The sequence below is a fragment of the Syngnathus scovelli genome, chromosome 3 (genome assembly GCF_024217435.2).
Source record: "Syngnathus scovelli strain Florida chromosome 3, RoL_Ssco_1.2, whole genome shotgun sequence".
NCBI lineage: Eukaryota > Metazoa > Chordata > Actinopteri > Syngnathiformes > Syngnathidae > Syngnathus > Syngnathus scovelli.
In genome coordinates this window covers 2,748,800-2,765,693 of record NC_090849.1, presented here as the reverse complement: position 1 = coordinate 2,765,693, position 16,894 = coordinate 2,748,800, and the positions used below count along the sequence as shown (strand labels likewise).

At 43.8% G+C, this 16,894-nt stretch overlaps 1 protein-coding gene across 9 annotated transcripts in view; it reads right to left on the bottom strand.

The window, feature by feature from the left end:
* The window catches only part of LOC125993644 (frataxin, mitochondrial), a 105,636-nt gene that overhangs the window by 74,614 nt on the left and 14,128 nt on the right, over positions 1-16,894 (bottom strand). For 5 of the 9 annotated variants that reach the window (XM_049762383.2, XM_049762391.2, XM_049762385.2 and 2 more), the window contains one exon: positions 18-115. The exons of the other annotated variants lie outside the window; for them this stretch is intronic. The gene's annotated coding sequence lies outside the window, so the exon portion shown is untranslated. The remainder of the gene's footprint in view (positions 1-17; positions 116-16,894) is intronic. 9 annotated transcript variants of the gene reach the window in all.

Sequence of the window (16,894 nt, the reverse complement as noted above, 5' to 3'; positions counted from 1 at the left end):
ACAAGTTCACTGAATACCTGAAACCTCTGCTCGAACTCTCGCAGAAAATCTGTTATGTTGTCTTTATATTTTTTCAAATCATTATCGGGACGGTCCGGTGCCTCCGGACGAACAGCTGTGAGACAAGAGAAATGCGCAGAGTAACTTCTGTGAATAAATAATGCTCAGTCCATTTTTCCTTGAAAACTCTGCACTCCGTGTCCACTTTTCTTTTTTTTGACAGTGCCATTTTGGGAAGGGTGTGTTGACCGATAACTTGTGGTGAATTGTAAAGCAAGATTGACAGTTTGGTTTTAGTACTAACTCGTGTCAATGCCGCTGGACGTGAGCTCTTTTACACATTTACTGCCCTCCCGTGACTGGAGGGAGCACTTGGTTTGTATTTATTTTAAAAAATCATAACTTTTGATAGAAATGAGCTAGAGACTCGCTTGTTTTTTTGACATACTCAAATTTATGCCGGGCCGGATTAAATGATCTAATGGGCCGGATCCGGCCCGCGGGCCGTATGTTTGACATGCCTGGTCTACGGCCCTGTCCATCTCTCCTAGAGTAACTGCCTGTCTCTTGGAATCTCCTCCATGCTATGGCAATTGTACTGGGAGACACATCAAATCTTCATGCAACAGCATGCATGGATGTGGCATCCTGGAGGAGTTGGACAATCTGTGCAACTTCAGGAGGGTTAAGAAATCGCCTCATGCTCCCAGTCAAGATTATGACTCTAGCTAAAGCCAACACTTGTAGAAAAACTGTTAAAAAAGATCAAGAGGGAGGAACTTGAAATGGCCTCCACCTGCAAAACCAGTCCTGTTTTGGGGACCATCTCGTTGTTGCCCCTCTAGTGCACCTGTTGTTAATTCCATCAACACCAAGGCAGCAACCCCCTCTGCCACGTACCTGACAAAAACCTTATCAGAAAAGTGTAATTGAATTCATGCCATACCCTAATAAAGAACTGTTCCTTTAATTTTTGTGAGCAGTGTAGTTACATTTATGGAGTAATTCAATTACTTTTTTGAAAAGGCGACTAGTAACTAACTAATTACATTTTGGACGTAATTTGCTAAACACTGCGTACATGACATTTTTGTACATTTTCTTTCCTTCTTGGCGCCGTCGTGTGTTGCAACCAGCAGTTCTCTTGCTCTGTTTTTTAAAACCTTCTTTCATCGTCGGTGGAATGGCGAGTTTTGCCTACTCAAGGGATTTTTTGTTCAACCTTGAAATCCTCTCTGCCGCTCTGCGTTTGCTGACCTGCAGACAGCACCCTGAGGCATTGCTGCTGATCTTCGAGGACTTTAACCACGTGAGTTTGGACAGGACTCTCTCTACCTGCCTTCACCCAGTATGTGGGTTGTTACACCAGGGGAAATATGACTATTGACCTGCTGTATGCAAACGTTGAGGATGCATACAGTATCACCCCTCTGCCATTAAGAAGAGGGATGGCTCCCGTCTGGACAAACTAGTGAGGGAGGCAGGTTCTATTGTGGGCACGGAGCTGCCAGATCTGGCGTCTGTGGCAGAACAGCAGGTATTGGCCAGCCTGCAGTCCATCAAAGACAACCCTGTCCACCCACTTAAAGCACCATCACTGGGCTGAGGAGTAGTTTCAGTGACAGGCTGTTGACACAGTCTTGCGCCACGGAAAGGCTGAGGGGTTCATTTCTTCTCCGTACCGTGAGAGTTTTCACTCGTCGCGGGGGTTAGGGGTGTGTTAACGGTCATGATACTGTGTTTATTTGATCTATCCATCCATCCATCCATTTTCTGAACCGCTTAGTCCCCACGGGGGTCGCGGGCGTGCTGGAGCCTATCCCAGCCGTCATCGGGCAGTAGGCGGGGGACACCCTGAACTGGTTGCCAGCCAATCGCAGGGCACACAGAGACAGACAACCAATCGCACTCACACTCACACCTAGGGACAATTTGGAGTGATCAATCGGCCTACCAAGCATGTTTTTGGAATGTGGGAGGAAACCGGAGTGCCCGGAGAAAACCCACGCGGGCCCGGGGAGAACATGCAAACTCCACACAGGGAGGGCCGGAGGTGGAATCGAACCCGCACCCTCCTAACTGTGAGGCGGACGTGCTACCCAGTGCGCCACCGAGCCGCCTTATTTGATCTATTTAATGATAAATTATTATTAACCTATTTTATTTAATTAGATCAGGTATGTCAAAGTCAAATACACCAAGGTCCGGAATGTTTAAATGTTTATTAAAACATATTGGAATGAACATAGCCTATTGAACCTAACACAGAACCTAACACAGTGTACAGTGGGGCAAATAAGTAATTGACCCCTTGCTGATTTTGCAGGTTTGCCCACTTGCAAAGAATGCAACGATCTATAATTTTAATCATATGTACATTCTAACAGTAAAAGACGGAATCCCAAAGAAAATTCCAGAAAATCACATCATATGAATTTATAAAAATTGATAACCGTCTGATGAGGAAAAACAAGTATTTGAACCCCTGGACAAACAGCATGTTAATATTTTGTAGAAAAGCCATTATTGGCCAGCACAGATGTCAAACGGTTTTTATAGTTGGTGACAAGCTTTGTGCACATTTCGGCAGGGATGTTGGCCCACTCCTCCCTGCAGACAGCCTCCAAATCATTCAGGTTCCGAGGTTGTCGCCTGGCAACTCGAATTTTAAGCTCCCTCCAAAGATTTTCAATTGGATTCAGGTCTGGAGACTGGCTAGGCCACTCCAGAACCTTGATGTGCTTCTTCTTCAGCCACTCTTTTGTTGTTTTGGCGGTGTGCTTAGGATCGTTGCCGTGCTGAAACACCCATCCTCGACCCATCTTCAGCTTTCTCACTGAGGGAAGGAGATGTTGGTCCAGAATTCTACGATACATGGCCCCGTCCATCCTCCCCTCAATACGATGGAGTTGTCCCGTCCCCTTGGCTGAAAAGCACCCCCAAAGCATGATGTTGCCACCAGCATGCTTGACGGTGGGGATGGTGTTCTTTGGGTTGTACTCGGTGTTCTTTGCCCTCCAAACACGACAAGTTGAGTTGAGGCCAAAAAGTTCTATTTTGGTCTCATCTGACCACATCACCTTATTCCAGGCCTCTTCTGAGTCGTCCAGGTGCTGAATGGCAAACTTCATGCGGGCCTGTACAGGGGGACCTTGCGTGCGCGGCAGGATTTCAATCCATGACGGCGTAGTGTGTTACCAACCGTTTCTTTTGCAACTGTGGTCCCAGCTGCCTTCAGTTGATTCATCAGTTCCCCCCTTATGGTTTTGGGATGATTCCTCACCATTCGCATGATCAGGGAGACCCCACGAGGTGAGATCTTGTGTGGAGGCCCAGACCGAGGGAGGTTGGCGGTGGTGTGGTGCTTCTTCCATTTCCTGATTACTGCACCGACAGTTGATCTTTTCTCTCCAAGTTGCTTTCCGATTCTCTTGTAGCCCATCCCAGCCTTGTGCAGATCAACAATCCAGTCTCCAGACCTGAATCCAATTGAAAATCTTTGGAGGGAGCTTAAAATTCGAGTTGCCAGGCAACAACCTCGGAACCTGAATGATTTGGAGGCTGTCTGCAGGGAAGAGTGGGCCAACATCCCTGCCGAAATGTGCACAAAGCTTGTCACCAACTATAAAAACCGTTTGACATCTGTGCTGGCCAATAATGGCTTTTACATGCTGTTTGTCCAGGGGTTCAAATACTTGTTTTTCCTCATCTGACGGTTATCAATTTTTATAAATTCATATGATGTGAATTTCTGGAATTTTTTGGGGGATTCTGTCTCTCACTGTTAGAATGTACATATGATTAAAATAGTAGATCGTTGCATTCTTTGTAAGTGGGCAAACCTGCAAAATCAGCAAGGGGTCAAATACTTATTTCCCCCACTGTATATTATTTAATAATTCAACGAATAATGCAATATTTTCTTATGGATCTGTCGGTAATTTCAAGTAAAATAATTTTTCAACAGGCAAATTGACAAAAACGAACTTCTTTCAAAGAAAACTCACATGATCTCTACAATAAAAGAATAATGCAATATTTTGTTATAGTTCTGTTAGTAACCTCAAGGGAAAAAAATTTCAACAGGCAAACAGCAAAAAAAATAATTATTTTTAAAAACTAAATGTTTATTAATATCAAGATAAATAAATCATTGAAAGTACATGCATTATAAATTGACAATGCATTACTGGGTTGCTCTATAATCCCACCGATAACTGCTTTCAAATAGTAAAATGAGAAAAAATAGCAAGAGGAGCCCAACTGCTGGCCTCTGATTGGTGACTTTTAAGGACAATTATTCAATCTTGGACTTTAAAAAAAAGGGGAAGGGACTGTTTTTATCTTGCTACTAAACAGACAAGGGATCCGGAATTTTTGTGCAGGTGTGTATACACGCAAAAAATACTGGAGCGGATTAAAGAAATGGACCAAGACCCACTTTTTCAAGTGGTCTCGGTTGGATTCCAAATGAACTTTGGTGCAGTTCGCTTCAGGTGTGAATAAAAACTGCATAGATCCGAACCAGCAGAACAAATATGCAGAGCAGGAATGCAGCGCGGAGGACTTGCATGTTTTCCTCCATTTCTGGGTCAGTGCTATGTGTGCCACCTTGGTCATTGCTGTTCAATGGAAGCACAGATTGTCACAAGCATGGGTGTGTTTACAAAATATACTAAGCTTGCAAAATGTACAGTCTGAATAGGAAACGCACCAAATGAAAAAAAAATCACTTTTGGTTCGGACCAAACAAGCCGACAAAAGGACTTTTCTGGTCTGAGTACACCCCGAGTTGCTTGCTCCACCTTGAGTCAAAGACGGAGTGTGGGAGCCATATTGGTCACGTGCAAAACGGCAGCGGGCAACTGTGGCCTGTGGGCTGGTTCTAATAATAATTAAATATCATCCAGGGGGCCATGAAAAATTAATTTGCGGGCCTTGACTTAGACATTTGTGAATTAGATCTATTCTTCTCTTTTGTTGTCGTTTTTGTCTTGTCTGATGTTTATATTGTCTATTTAGTATGTATTTAACTGCCGACGACTGAATTTCCCCCTGAGGATCCATCCATCCATCCATCCATCCATCCATCCATCCATCCATCCATCCATCCATCCATCCATCCATCCATATGTTCTCACTTGTTGCAGGACATCTGGACGCTGACCAGGGTCCCGCGAGTGACTCAATGGACAATGTTGGTTCACAAAAGGACAATGGGTATGGACAGTGGGCCCTGGACAGTCCCGTACTGATTTGCCCAGCACTGATTACTTAGTGTACTGGACTCAGCGTCAACACACAAAAGGAAAAATACCGTATTTTTCCGACTATAGTCGCGTTTTTTTTTTTTTCCTCATAGTTTGGGTGGGGGGACGACTTATACTGAGGAGCGACTTATATGTAAATTTTTTCACATATTTTCAAAATTAAAAAGAAAAAAGGTGAAAGCGCGATAAACGAACCGCGATGTAGCAAGGGATTATTGTAATTTGAATTTCAAGTGACGTCAGCATCGCGGCGTGGCGGTTGTTTACATAAAGGACAACGATTCGATCACGGGATGACGAAGATGACGAAGGGCCCCACGTACTACCGGCATCATTAGCGGCTTTGTTTGTAAGTGACACGGAGGACGAAGAGTTTGAAGGATTTAATGATTTGGAGTGACACAGAAGGTTTGAAAAACTATTATGGCTTTTACGCATGCCCGGTCCTCCTCTACGGAGCTCTCTTTCACTTCCGTGGATGGAAGTCGGGGGCCGGCGCTCGGCCAGGTGGCTGTCTGGGGAAGGTGGATGGGGCTCAGACATGGCTTTTACGCATGCCCGGTCCTATTCTATGGAGCTCTCTTCCACCTCCGTGGCTAGAAGCACTTCCTCCGGGGATGGAAGTCCACGCCGCCTCACGCCTCGAAGTCGACGCCGGTGCTTGGGGCCGTGTGGCGGTAAACTATTTATGTTAGTTATTTGATATATTTTATTTCGTGTAGCAACTTGTATATGTTTTTATCGTTACAGTTCAGTAGTTGCTGGCTCATTAAACTTTTGTTTTGTTAAATAAAGAGCCATTTACCAAACCCACATCTTTCCTTGTACTTTGTTAACGCTACAATATAGTTAGTCAAAGTCAAAGTCAAAGTCAGCTTTATTGTCAATTTCTCCATATGCCAAAGACACACAAAGAAACCGACATTCCGTTCCCCCCTATCCCACGGTGACAAGACATGGCCCACAACAGACAAACAAGTAAACAAGTATAACAACAGCGTGCTGAATAAATAATGAATAAATAACACAAATAAATAAATAAATAAATAAATAAATAAATAAATAAATAAATAAATAGGGCGGCTCGGTGGCGCACTGGGTAGCACGTCCGCCTCACAGTTAGGAGGGTGCGGGTTCGATCCCACCTCCGGCCCTCCCTGTGCGGAGTTTGCATGTTCTCCCCGAGCCCGCGTGGGTTTTCTCCGGGCACTCCGGTTTCCTCCCACATCCCAAAAACATGCTTGGTAGGCCGATTGATCACAATCAATTGTCCCTAGGTGTGAGTGCGTGTGCGAATGGTTGTTTGTCTCTGTGTGCCCTGCGATTGGCTGGCAACCGGTTCAGGGTGTCCCCTGCCAACTGCCCGATGACGGCTGGGATAGGCTCCAGCACGCCCGCGACCCCCGTGGGGACTAAGCGGTTCAGAAAATGGATGGATGGATGGATAAATAAATAATTAATTAATAAATAAGAGGAGCAAAAAAGGAGCAAGTGCGCGTACAGCAGACATTCCAGAAAATAGCTCAACAGTGCCGCACGCTACGCATATCTAGATCTGTGGAATAACGGCGAGGCTGACGTCAGGGCGCACGCCCGGTGTTGTTGACAAAGGACGAGGAATTTGATCGATGGATTTAATGATTTGGAGGGACACAGATGGTTTAATAATATTGTTAGGGTTTTCCAGGTTTTCTTTATCATAGGATTATGTTGGAATGTAGACTATAATGATTAACCAATCTTGTCTTGCTCTCACAACGCAGTAAAATAAAGTGGTTGCTTCCTCTGCTTGAGTGACCAGCTGCAGAGGAAGGAATCAAAGTTGTTCTGTTTCCCACAACATCGTAAAACACCCCCTGCTCTGATCTTACCAGAGGCCGGGGGTTGACCAAACCTGTCCACTCTCACCCCCACTCTGTTCCTCCTAATAAATATGCCCTTGCAGGAAGGAGACTGGCAGACTTCATTCGATCATCGCTGTTCAGACAGCGACGAATGGACTCTCCACCTGCAGGTGCTTAAGAGGACTTACTTGTCTCCTGTTTGGTTCTTGCAAAATAAGTTGGAGTGTGCACAACTCCAACATTTTGGTGCCGAAACCCGGGATCCTCATACCCACCATCTGACCGGCGAAGGAGGACGTGCTGCATTGTCGACAAGCCAGCGTCCATTAGGAGGACCTGGAAAAGAAAGTCCTGGGAAGAGAATTCTTCGCTGGGCCAGCATCTTAGGTCTGCCTTCGTCTGACAGAGGTGGATTGACGGGATCCGGCGGTGCAACGAACCAGGGGACAAGTAAGTTAAAGCGCTAAAGATACGGCTTTGGTTTGTCCGAGCTATGAGAATACGGCTTTGGTTTGTCCGGGCTATGAGATGAGATACGGCTTTGGTTTGTCCGAGCTATGAGAATACGGCTTTGGTTTTTCCAAGCCATGAAACAGTTGGGATTCTAGTCCCAGTGGAAGAAACGGGCTAAGAAAAAAAGAGCTTCTTTTTCGTAATTGAAGGAGGGCGTAGATTTTTTCTTTTGTCCGTTTTTCCAAAGCTGTTTGGGAGGGTTTTACACCCATCCCTGGATAGGCCTAAAAAAGCGCTGGAGTTTGTGTAATTAAGTGTGTGACTGGTAGGATAAATTGACTAAAAAGCAGTTCTAGCGTTGATCCACGGCAATAAAACAGGCTAGTAATCTGTTGAAAGGTCAATTTAAACCTGCATTGAGGATCCTCAAAGAAAAAACATTTGAAAAAAAATTGTAAAACTTTAAACTACTAAAATTAAGATGGGAAATAAGAACGGTAAATCTCTTGGTCTGCTCTTCTTTGAGATGAGAAGTTCATGGCAAGTAGATTTCTTAATTGTATGCAATACATGCTGAAGTGGTAGAGTGTGGTTGAAAGCTTCACAAGAAAGAAGAGAACAAATCCAAAATACAAAAGATAGAAAGTTGAAAAGTGATGACGCCGCCATTCAATTGAGATTTGAAAAAGAATTCTGGGTACATAGTGGCATCCCATTCAATGATGCAGTTGAGAGTTCTTATCAGCAACATCTTAAAATTGCGCTCCTCACTGGAAGCGGACACTGCTTGGTTTACAAAAAACATGCAGTGGCCCAGAGACGCTGATAAAGGGATTGAGAAAGGCAAAAGTTCTGATGTATTTCATCTAGATGATGATAATGATCTAAATGAAGATACAACGATCTTCTTCCAAAGTTCCCAAAGGGGCAGAGGGAGAGTTAGATACCAACAAGGTCGCAAGCCACCATTCAGATCAAAACCCCTATCAGATTCAGACAACTGTTGGAACTGTGGGAGACGAGGACACTATGCAAGAGTGTGTCGTTTTGCAAAACAATATCAATCAAAGGGTGGAGGAAGGAGCAGAGGAAAAGCCAAATTTTTAGCATGACAAGCTTCCTCCTCTTTGACCGCTTATGCTCATACAGAGAAAGAAAGAATAGATGCCCATATGACAGCAAAACATGTCATTGTCAGATTATTAGAATTTTTTTAGATTATTAGAAGTCCTGTCCATCCAAGAAGTATGACAATGCTGTTTGTATGCCCAATTACAAATGACTAGAGATCAATTTGTGTTACACTAAAGTTAAAATATGCAAATCAAGTGGTAAAGAAATGCAACTTGCTTCTAGAAGATAAATAAATAAAATTAGAATGTGCTGTCCTCGTGTGCATGGGAGGGACCAGCTCATGATCGACCACAGGAAATGGCCAGCCTGTGATGAATCATTGGTGCTGGGAACTACCTTTTGCGTGCGAGAGCTGTGCATGTGTGTGCGTATATGTTAAAATGATGAACATTGGCTAAAGTTTTAGTATAAAATTTTTTTTGCTAGACTGTGGTCTATCCAATTTGCACCGCAGAACAGAAATGAACGACAGAACATGCTTTCAGGAATTGGAAAAAACTAAATTGTGAATTTAAGATTTTGCAATGCTACATTTAATAGGAATAATTGATTGGTTGTGTTATAAGATTATACAAAATTCTAAATGCAAGCTAAATCTGAGAGATTGAGTTCTTCAAATTTAAAAACAAAGAAAACATTTAGATTAATTTGCCAGTTGTTTGTTTTAGTTAAGTTTTTTTGAATTGGTGGATTGTTCTACCAGGAAACCTGAGTTGAAAATGATATATGAATGTTGTGTGGTGAGCTTGGATGAATTGGGACCAATGTGATGGGAAGACTCCTTCTTGGAGACTGTGTGAGATGCATATGATGAGCATTGATGAATGATTGCCTGAATGAAAGGTTGAATGGTTGAAGTCGTTGGCGACTACTATAGAAAATTAGTGGAGCGTCTTTGATGAAAGACTGATTTTGAGTAGGTTGAATGTTAGAAAGAAACACGTAGCTTTTGGATTGATAATTAACTAGAGAAAAAAACTGGAGAACCAGTAACACATGTAGAAGATGTGTGAACTGAGAAATTGAGAAGCGTTTTGGAAAGAAAGTCAAATTAAATGATGATGGAATCGTATGTAGTAAAGAACGCATTCTCCCAAAAAGTTGATCAAGGTGTGAGGCATGGGCGTTGCCAAGCCTCAAAAGGGGGGAGTGAGTAGGACAGATAGTGGAGGATAGTAATAATGCAACACTTTATGACAATGAATTTTCGAATACATTTGGTGTTATATTGTGGTAATTTTTTTGTTCTGGTGTAGATAGGTTAGCAACACGAGAGATTTAGAGGTTCAAAAGCAAGACAGTTAAAAGAAAACATTTTTGATTTGGACAATTGCAGGCTAACAGGAACATGAGAACGATAAGAACTACGAGGTGGGATCCAATTTCATTGGGGAGATTGAGAATTCACAGGACCATACTCTAAGTCACATTTTTGAGCAAGCATGACAATAACATGTGAGAGGTCAAGACATACAGATCAGGGCTTGCTGTGGAACGCAGACCTCGATGAGTTGATTTTCAATAATGATACTGAAGACAACATACTGTCCGATTAAATTGGAACTATATATCTATAGTAATATAGTAATGTAGCTCAAAAATAGGATGAGTTGCAGGATTTACGATATAAAAACGAGACCGCTGTTATTAGGAGAATTTGAAGTTTGGTAAATAAATGTTACCAGCAAATTGATGAAAGCAGCTACATTTGGAGATAGTCTTACAAGTTTGACGTCCCAGCCTGTCATTCTCAGTGTCAGGGCCCCTGAAACCCAATCCGAGTCTTCGCCTGCAGCCGTGAACAACTACAAAATGGTGCCTGGCTCTGAAGCACCTTTGACCTTTGGCGAAGGACAAGAAAAGACTGCTGTCGTGCTTGGAGAAGGACAAGTACACTCCGGAGGACAGACAACATCCTCGGGGACGAGAAAAGACAGTGAAAAGCGGAGGACTCACAATGATGAAAATTGACTCATTTGAACAATGGACTCATTCAAGCGTGATGGATGGGGTCGCTCTGAAGCAACAACAAAAGAACACCAACTTGAGAGGGTGAAGTGCAGCAAAAAGATATGGACTTGGAGTATCCGACAACCAAATCGCACTCCTTGCTACGGCGTTACCAAATTTGGTGAAGCTTGGTTCAAAGTGGAAGGGAGGTTCATTGTGCACTGAGTTTGACAGAACTGAGGAGATTTGATAAATAAATAAATACAAATTTGAAAAATACGTAGGGCTACAGAGAAAAGCATTATAATCAGAGATTGAACGGATTTGGATAAAACAAATAGGCTAAAACGGTAGGAAACAAGAGCAAGATCTGATATTTTGGCTCATCAAGCTTAAAACGTAGAGGTCGAGCTATATAAATTTTAGAACAGGACATTTGGCAGTCAGGAGGAAGCTAGGTTGCTTAATGTACCTACTCAATACAATAGTAAGGTTTTTTTGTTCCACAGTGGAGGTTGGATGGTCAGAAAGTTAGGTACGTTCAATTTTTGACATTCACACAATCATGCATAGGAGTCACAAGGCGACAGTTAACAAGACAATGACTGCAATAGGGGCCACCTACGACTGCACCGACATGAAAAAGTAGAAGCGAGAGAGCAGAGTATGGGATTATATGCTAAAATGTCTGCTATACAGTTACCGATAGGAGATTGTATCAAAAGAAGCTACATGAGAGATGGATTAGAATCCCTTTGTCTGTGTGTTCTGTTTGTGAGTAATCTCTGTAAAATTGTGACAGTCTTGTTGTCGTTCGGCTGAACTTTGTATGCCGTTTTGTGTATGTGTGCGTGCAGATGTGTGTGTGTGTGTGTGTGCGCACACCCTGTGTGGGTGCGAGCGTGTGAGGAGAAAGAAGGCATGGATAAGACAATCTCTTTTACACCAGGAGGCAATAAATGGGAACGCCCCTGTCATAAATAGTCTTTGGTTAAAGGGAATCATTAGGAAGTGTTCAAACTCTTCCCGCAAACACTCCTATTTGCCAGTTAAATGGGCACGACAATTGACTCCGAGAGTTGCAAACAACAGATGAAGAGCAGTCCTTGGCAGATTATATGATCAGGACGCTCAAACTGTGTCAAAGACAAATTTACTGCCGCCTGATCTTTCCTCCTCACAGGTCAACAACCCCATCAATCCAGGAGACTGGGTCTACACCAAGGTCATCAAAAGAAGGAACTGGGCCAGCCAAGGCGGGAGGGACCATTCCAAGTCTTGCTGACTACACATGTTGCATCCAAGGTTGGAGGACCCGCAAATGCATTAACGACAACTGCTCTCCAGGAGGAAACTGGATGGGAGCTTTGGACATCACCGCTGTGTGCCAGGATGAGAGAGCCGCTTTCAAGGTGTAAGGGCTGACTGTTTTTTATGCCTATGCACCAAACAGTAGCTCAGAGTACCCACCCTTTTTGGGGTCCTTAAAGGAAGTGCTGGAAAGCGTTCCTTTTGTGGACTCCATTGTTCTACTTGGTGACTTCAATGCTCAGGTGGGCAATTAAAGTGAGACCTGGAAAGGCGTGATTGGGAGGAACGGCTCCCCCGATCTGAACCCTAGCGGTGTTCTATTGTTGGACTTCTGTGCTCGACACAGATTGTCAATAATGAACACCATGTTCAAACATAAGGGCGTACATGTGTGCACTTGGCACAAGGACACCCTAGGCCGCAGTTCGATGATCGACTTTGTAGTCATGTCATCGGATTTGCGACCACATGTTTTGGACACTCTAGCGAAGAGAGGGGCGGACCTATCAACTGATCATCACCTGGTGGTGGGTTGGCTCCGATGGTGGGAGAAGATGGCGGTCCGACCTGGCAGACCCAAACGTACTGTGAGAGTCTGCTGGGAATGTCTAGCAGAATCCCCTGTCAACTCCCACCACCAGCAGAGCTTTTCCAACGTCCCGTAGGAGGCGGGGGACATTGAGTCCGAGTGGACCATGTTCTGTGCCTCCATTGTTGAGGCAGCCGACCGGAGTTGTGGCCGTAAGGTGGTTGGTGCCTGACGTGGCTGCCATCCCCGAACCCGCTGGTGGACACCGGCGGTAAGGGATGCCGTCAAACTGAAGAAGGAGTCCTATTGGGCCGTTTTGGCCTGTGGGACTCCGGAGGCAGCCGACAAGTACCGGAAAGCTAAGCGGAACGCAGCTTTGGGGGTTGCTGATGCAAAAACCCGGGCATGGGAGGAGTTTGGCGAGGCCATGGAGAATGACATCTCAACCGCTTCGAGGAAATTCTGCTCCACCATTCGGCGTCCCAGGAGGGGAAGCAGTGCACCGTCAACACTGTTTATAGTGGAGATGGCGTGCTGCTGATGGTCCGCATTTCCGGCAGTAAGTCGGATTCGTTCCCAGTGAGGGTTGGACTCTGCCGAGGCTGCCCTTTGTCACTGGTTCTGTTCATAACTTTTATGGACAGAATTTCTAGGTGTAGCCAAGGCGTTGAGGGTGTCCGGTTTGGGGAGCTCAGCTTTTTGCAGACGACGTGGTGCTGTTGGCTTCTTCAAGCCGTGATCTGCAGTTCTCACTGGAGCGTTTCGCAGCCGAGTGTGAAGCAGTTGGGATGAGGGTCAGCACCTCCAAATCTGAGTCCATGGTTCTCGATCGGGAAAGGGTGGAATGTCCTCTCCAGATCAGGGTTGAGATCCTTCCCCAAGTGGAGGAGTTTAAGTATCTTGGGGTCTTGTTCATGAGCGAGGGCAAGATGCAGCGTCGGCTGTAATGTGGATTCTGTACCGGTCCGTCGTGGTGAGGAGAGAGCTGAGCTAAAAGGCAAGGCTCTCAATTTACCGGTCGATCTACGCTCCTACCCTCACCTATCATCCGGGAGAGACTCGGAGAAGAGCCGCTGCTCCTTCACGTTGAGAAGAGCCAGATGAGGTGGCTCGGGCATCTCATCAGGATGCCTCCTGGACGCCTCCCTGGAGAGGTGTTCCGGGCATGTCCTACCAGCAGGAGACCCCGTGGATGACCCAGGACGTGCTGGAGAGACTGTCTCTCAGCTGGCCTGGGAACGTCTTAGGATCCCCCGGGATGAGCTGGATGAAGTTGCTGGGGAGAGGGAAGTCTGGGAGTCCCTCCTAAAGCTGCTGCCCCCGCGACCCGACTCCGGATAAGCGGAAGGAGATGGATGGATGGTCCTAGAGAAGTCTCAAAGAGCCATCGGGGAGTGATTTGGCCAAATATTAGTTTAATTTTTCTAGTGAAGGAATGGGGTCGAAATATTAAAAGTCCTGCCTAGCGACAAAAACATGCTCACACCTCATTGAATAAAGTACATAAGTAGACAAGTATATTCAAATATTACATCAATAAAAGAAACATTTTAAGCATATAATTATACCTACACACCAAATCAATAAAGAAGACGTAACTAGACATTTTTTATATGTGGTAATGGCAAAGGTTTTTATAACTTCATGATCTGATATGCATTTATGTGCACTTTGAAATAATACATGTTTTTTGATATATTGCCTGAATAGCCTAACAACCCTTAAGGAATTGTTTAATGCATGCCTGATGTTTTTCTAAATCACGGACACTGCCAAAGGCGTCTATGAATGATCAGTACTTGATTATATTTTATGTATTTTGATTAATGCTTGATGTGACGTCGTATGTTGCCTGATGCTAGACGCCAGCTTTGGATTACTACTGAATGTTCTGGAGAGGAGGAAATGTTTTGTCTAACAATGAAAATATATGGTTGGAAGCATGATTAAACTGAGAATGTGGCGAAGTAAACAAGTACATGGAGTGTCAAAAGAACAAACAAACAAATGCATGGTTAGTGGTGAGTAATAACTTTGCATAGTCAGGGAACATTAACAAATTGATGATGTCACACCCAAAAGTTCACATATTTCCGTACAAAATGACAAAATTGAAAGGATGATGAATGGACGGTGTGCAACAGTGGGTGAAGTGGATTATGTGCAAGAATGGTTTACCAACATGCTTTTCTTTTGGCTGTACTAGATTAAAGGGTAATTTGACATCCACTGCAGTAGGTGTCGGTATCACTGGAAGAGTGTGCGCAAGTAGTATTCACTCTACAGCAGGGGTGGGCAATTAATTTTTACAAGGGGCCACATGAAAAACCTGAGTTATGTCAGAGGGCCACACCAACGATAATTTAAACCTGCTCAACTTTATTCCATTGTAATATGCACTAAATTATTTATTTTAAATAGCTGGTACTGGTAATTAGAAGACTACAATTATTCTGTTTATATTTAATATATTAGGCTATGTGAAATTGTGGTGTATAGGTCAAATAAAAAAATCATTTATAAGTACAATTTATTCTTAACTTCTTTAACTTTTCCTCAAACTGTGAATTACAACACATTTATAGAAACATATCAATGTGTCCTCAACCCGCCTTGTTACGGTATGTCGGGAGAGTGACACATTCTCAAATGCGCTCTTTTTCTCCGGGCATATCAGTGCAACAGAGTCCAATAAGCACTCCTTAATAAACTCTCCGTCAGTAAACGGCTTACTTTTTCTGGCAATTTTGCGGGAAATGACAAAACTTGTCCTGTCCACTGCATCTCTGTGGGTGTGAGGTTTGATAAAAAGTCCTTGTTGGGCTTGCAGTTTTGCTAGGAATGCACCAACCTCTGTTGCGCGCTCTTTATTAGACAGATTTCTACATTTTTCCTCATGCTTGGTCGTGTAGTGGCGACTCAAATTATATTCTTTAAACACAGCGACCTGTGTGCCACAAACCAGGCACACGGCTTTACCTTTCAGTTCTGTAAAGAAATACTTGGCAGTCCATGTCTTGTTGAAAACACGGCACTCCTTGTCAACTTTTCTTTTGTTCGCGTCAGCACACATTTTGAGGGCAGCATTACTTCTTGTTCACCTTCACGCATAGCTCACATGCACGCACGCTACACGGAAGTGCGACGCCTTTCAAAATAAAAGCAGCGCAGTTGTATTGCATGTACGACACTGATTTTTTTTAAATTTATTAAATTGTAATCAAATGTACTCCATGATTGCGGGCCGGACAGAGACACACAAAGGGCCGGATATGGCCCGCGGGCCGTATTTTGCCCGGGTCTGCTCTACAGTGTAGAGCGCACGGAACATACGCACACACAGCACAGAGCAGGCGATAAAAAGTGCAGTGGGACACCATGGAAAAATATTAAACAGGGTTGAAAAGAACGGCGGAGACGGAGATAAGAGAATTGAGAGTCACACGAAAGCTAAGACAAGGATATATGACGTATGTAGCGCTCCACTTCAGTGTGATTACGATGGGAGACGAGGAAAGACCGGTGCGTTTACTGTGCCTTACAACGTTGGCAGCGGACAGTATGAAGCCAAATGAATCAAGGCAGCACTTATGAAGTCATTGCACCCCAATCACGCTGATAAGATGCTTGAGGTTTTTCAGGAAAAACGGGCTGAATATTGCCAACAATCATCCCACTTTGTGAATGCTACTTCATCCTACCATATTGTTCGCAGAAGAGCTGATACTACCTGCAGCCGTGGAATGCTGCCTCATTTTGATTAAAAAACAGCACAAATTGTTTTATTCATTTTTGTTTTGTAGGTTAAAATGTTTTAGATATTGTGCTCCTGAGTTAATGTTGCTGATTACTTTGAATTGAATATTATTTATTGCTGTTATTTAATTTAATATTATGTATGTTTATTATTATTTTAACATATTTTTTCCAGCATAAAATGGCAGTTGGTCAAGAATGTTTATAGTTTGAATAATTATAATTTATTTTTTAATTTCAGGCAAAGTGATGCACTTTGAATCTGTACTGTACTGACTAAAAAAACTATGTTATTAATAAAGTTATTCTTTATTGTAAGTTGATCTTTCTTTTTTATTTATTTTTTGTTTTTCTTTAATGTTAATAACATGGGGGTGTGTGAAATGTTTTCTTTTCCCTAGGGGGGGCATCACAGAAAATAATTGCGAAGCACTGGTATACAGGAAGGACACTTGGAGATAAAACTGGTTGAGGTGCCAGAGGGTGAGCGGCAGAAGGAAAACAACCAAGAACCCGGCCAAAGGTGATCACCAAGGCTGAAAGACGGGATGGAAAACAGCCCCCACACACACCGAATCGCCCATAATCAGCACCCATGCCCACGGGACCAGCTCTCACCGAACCAACACCCACTCCCAAGGAATCAA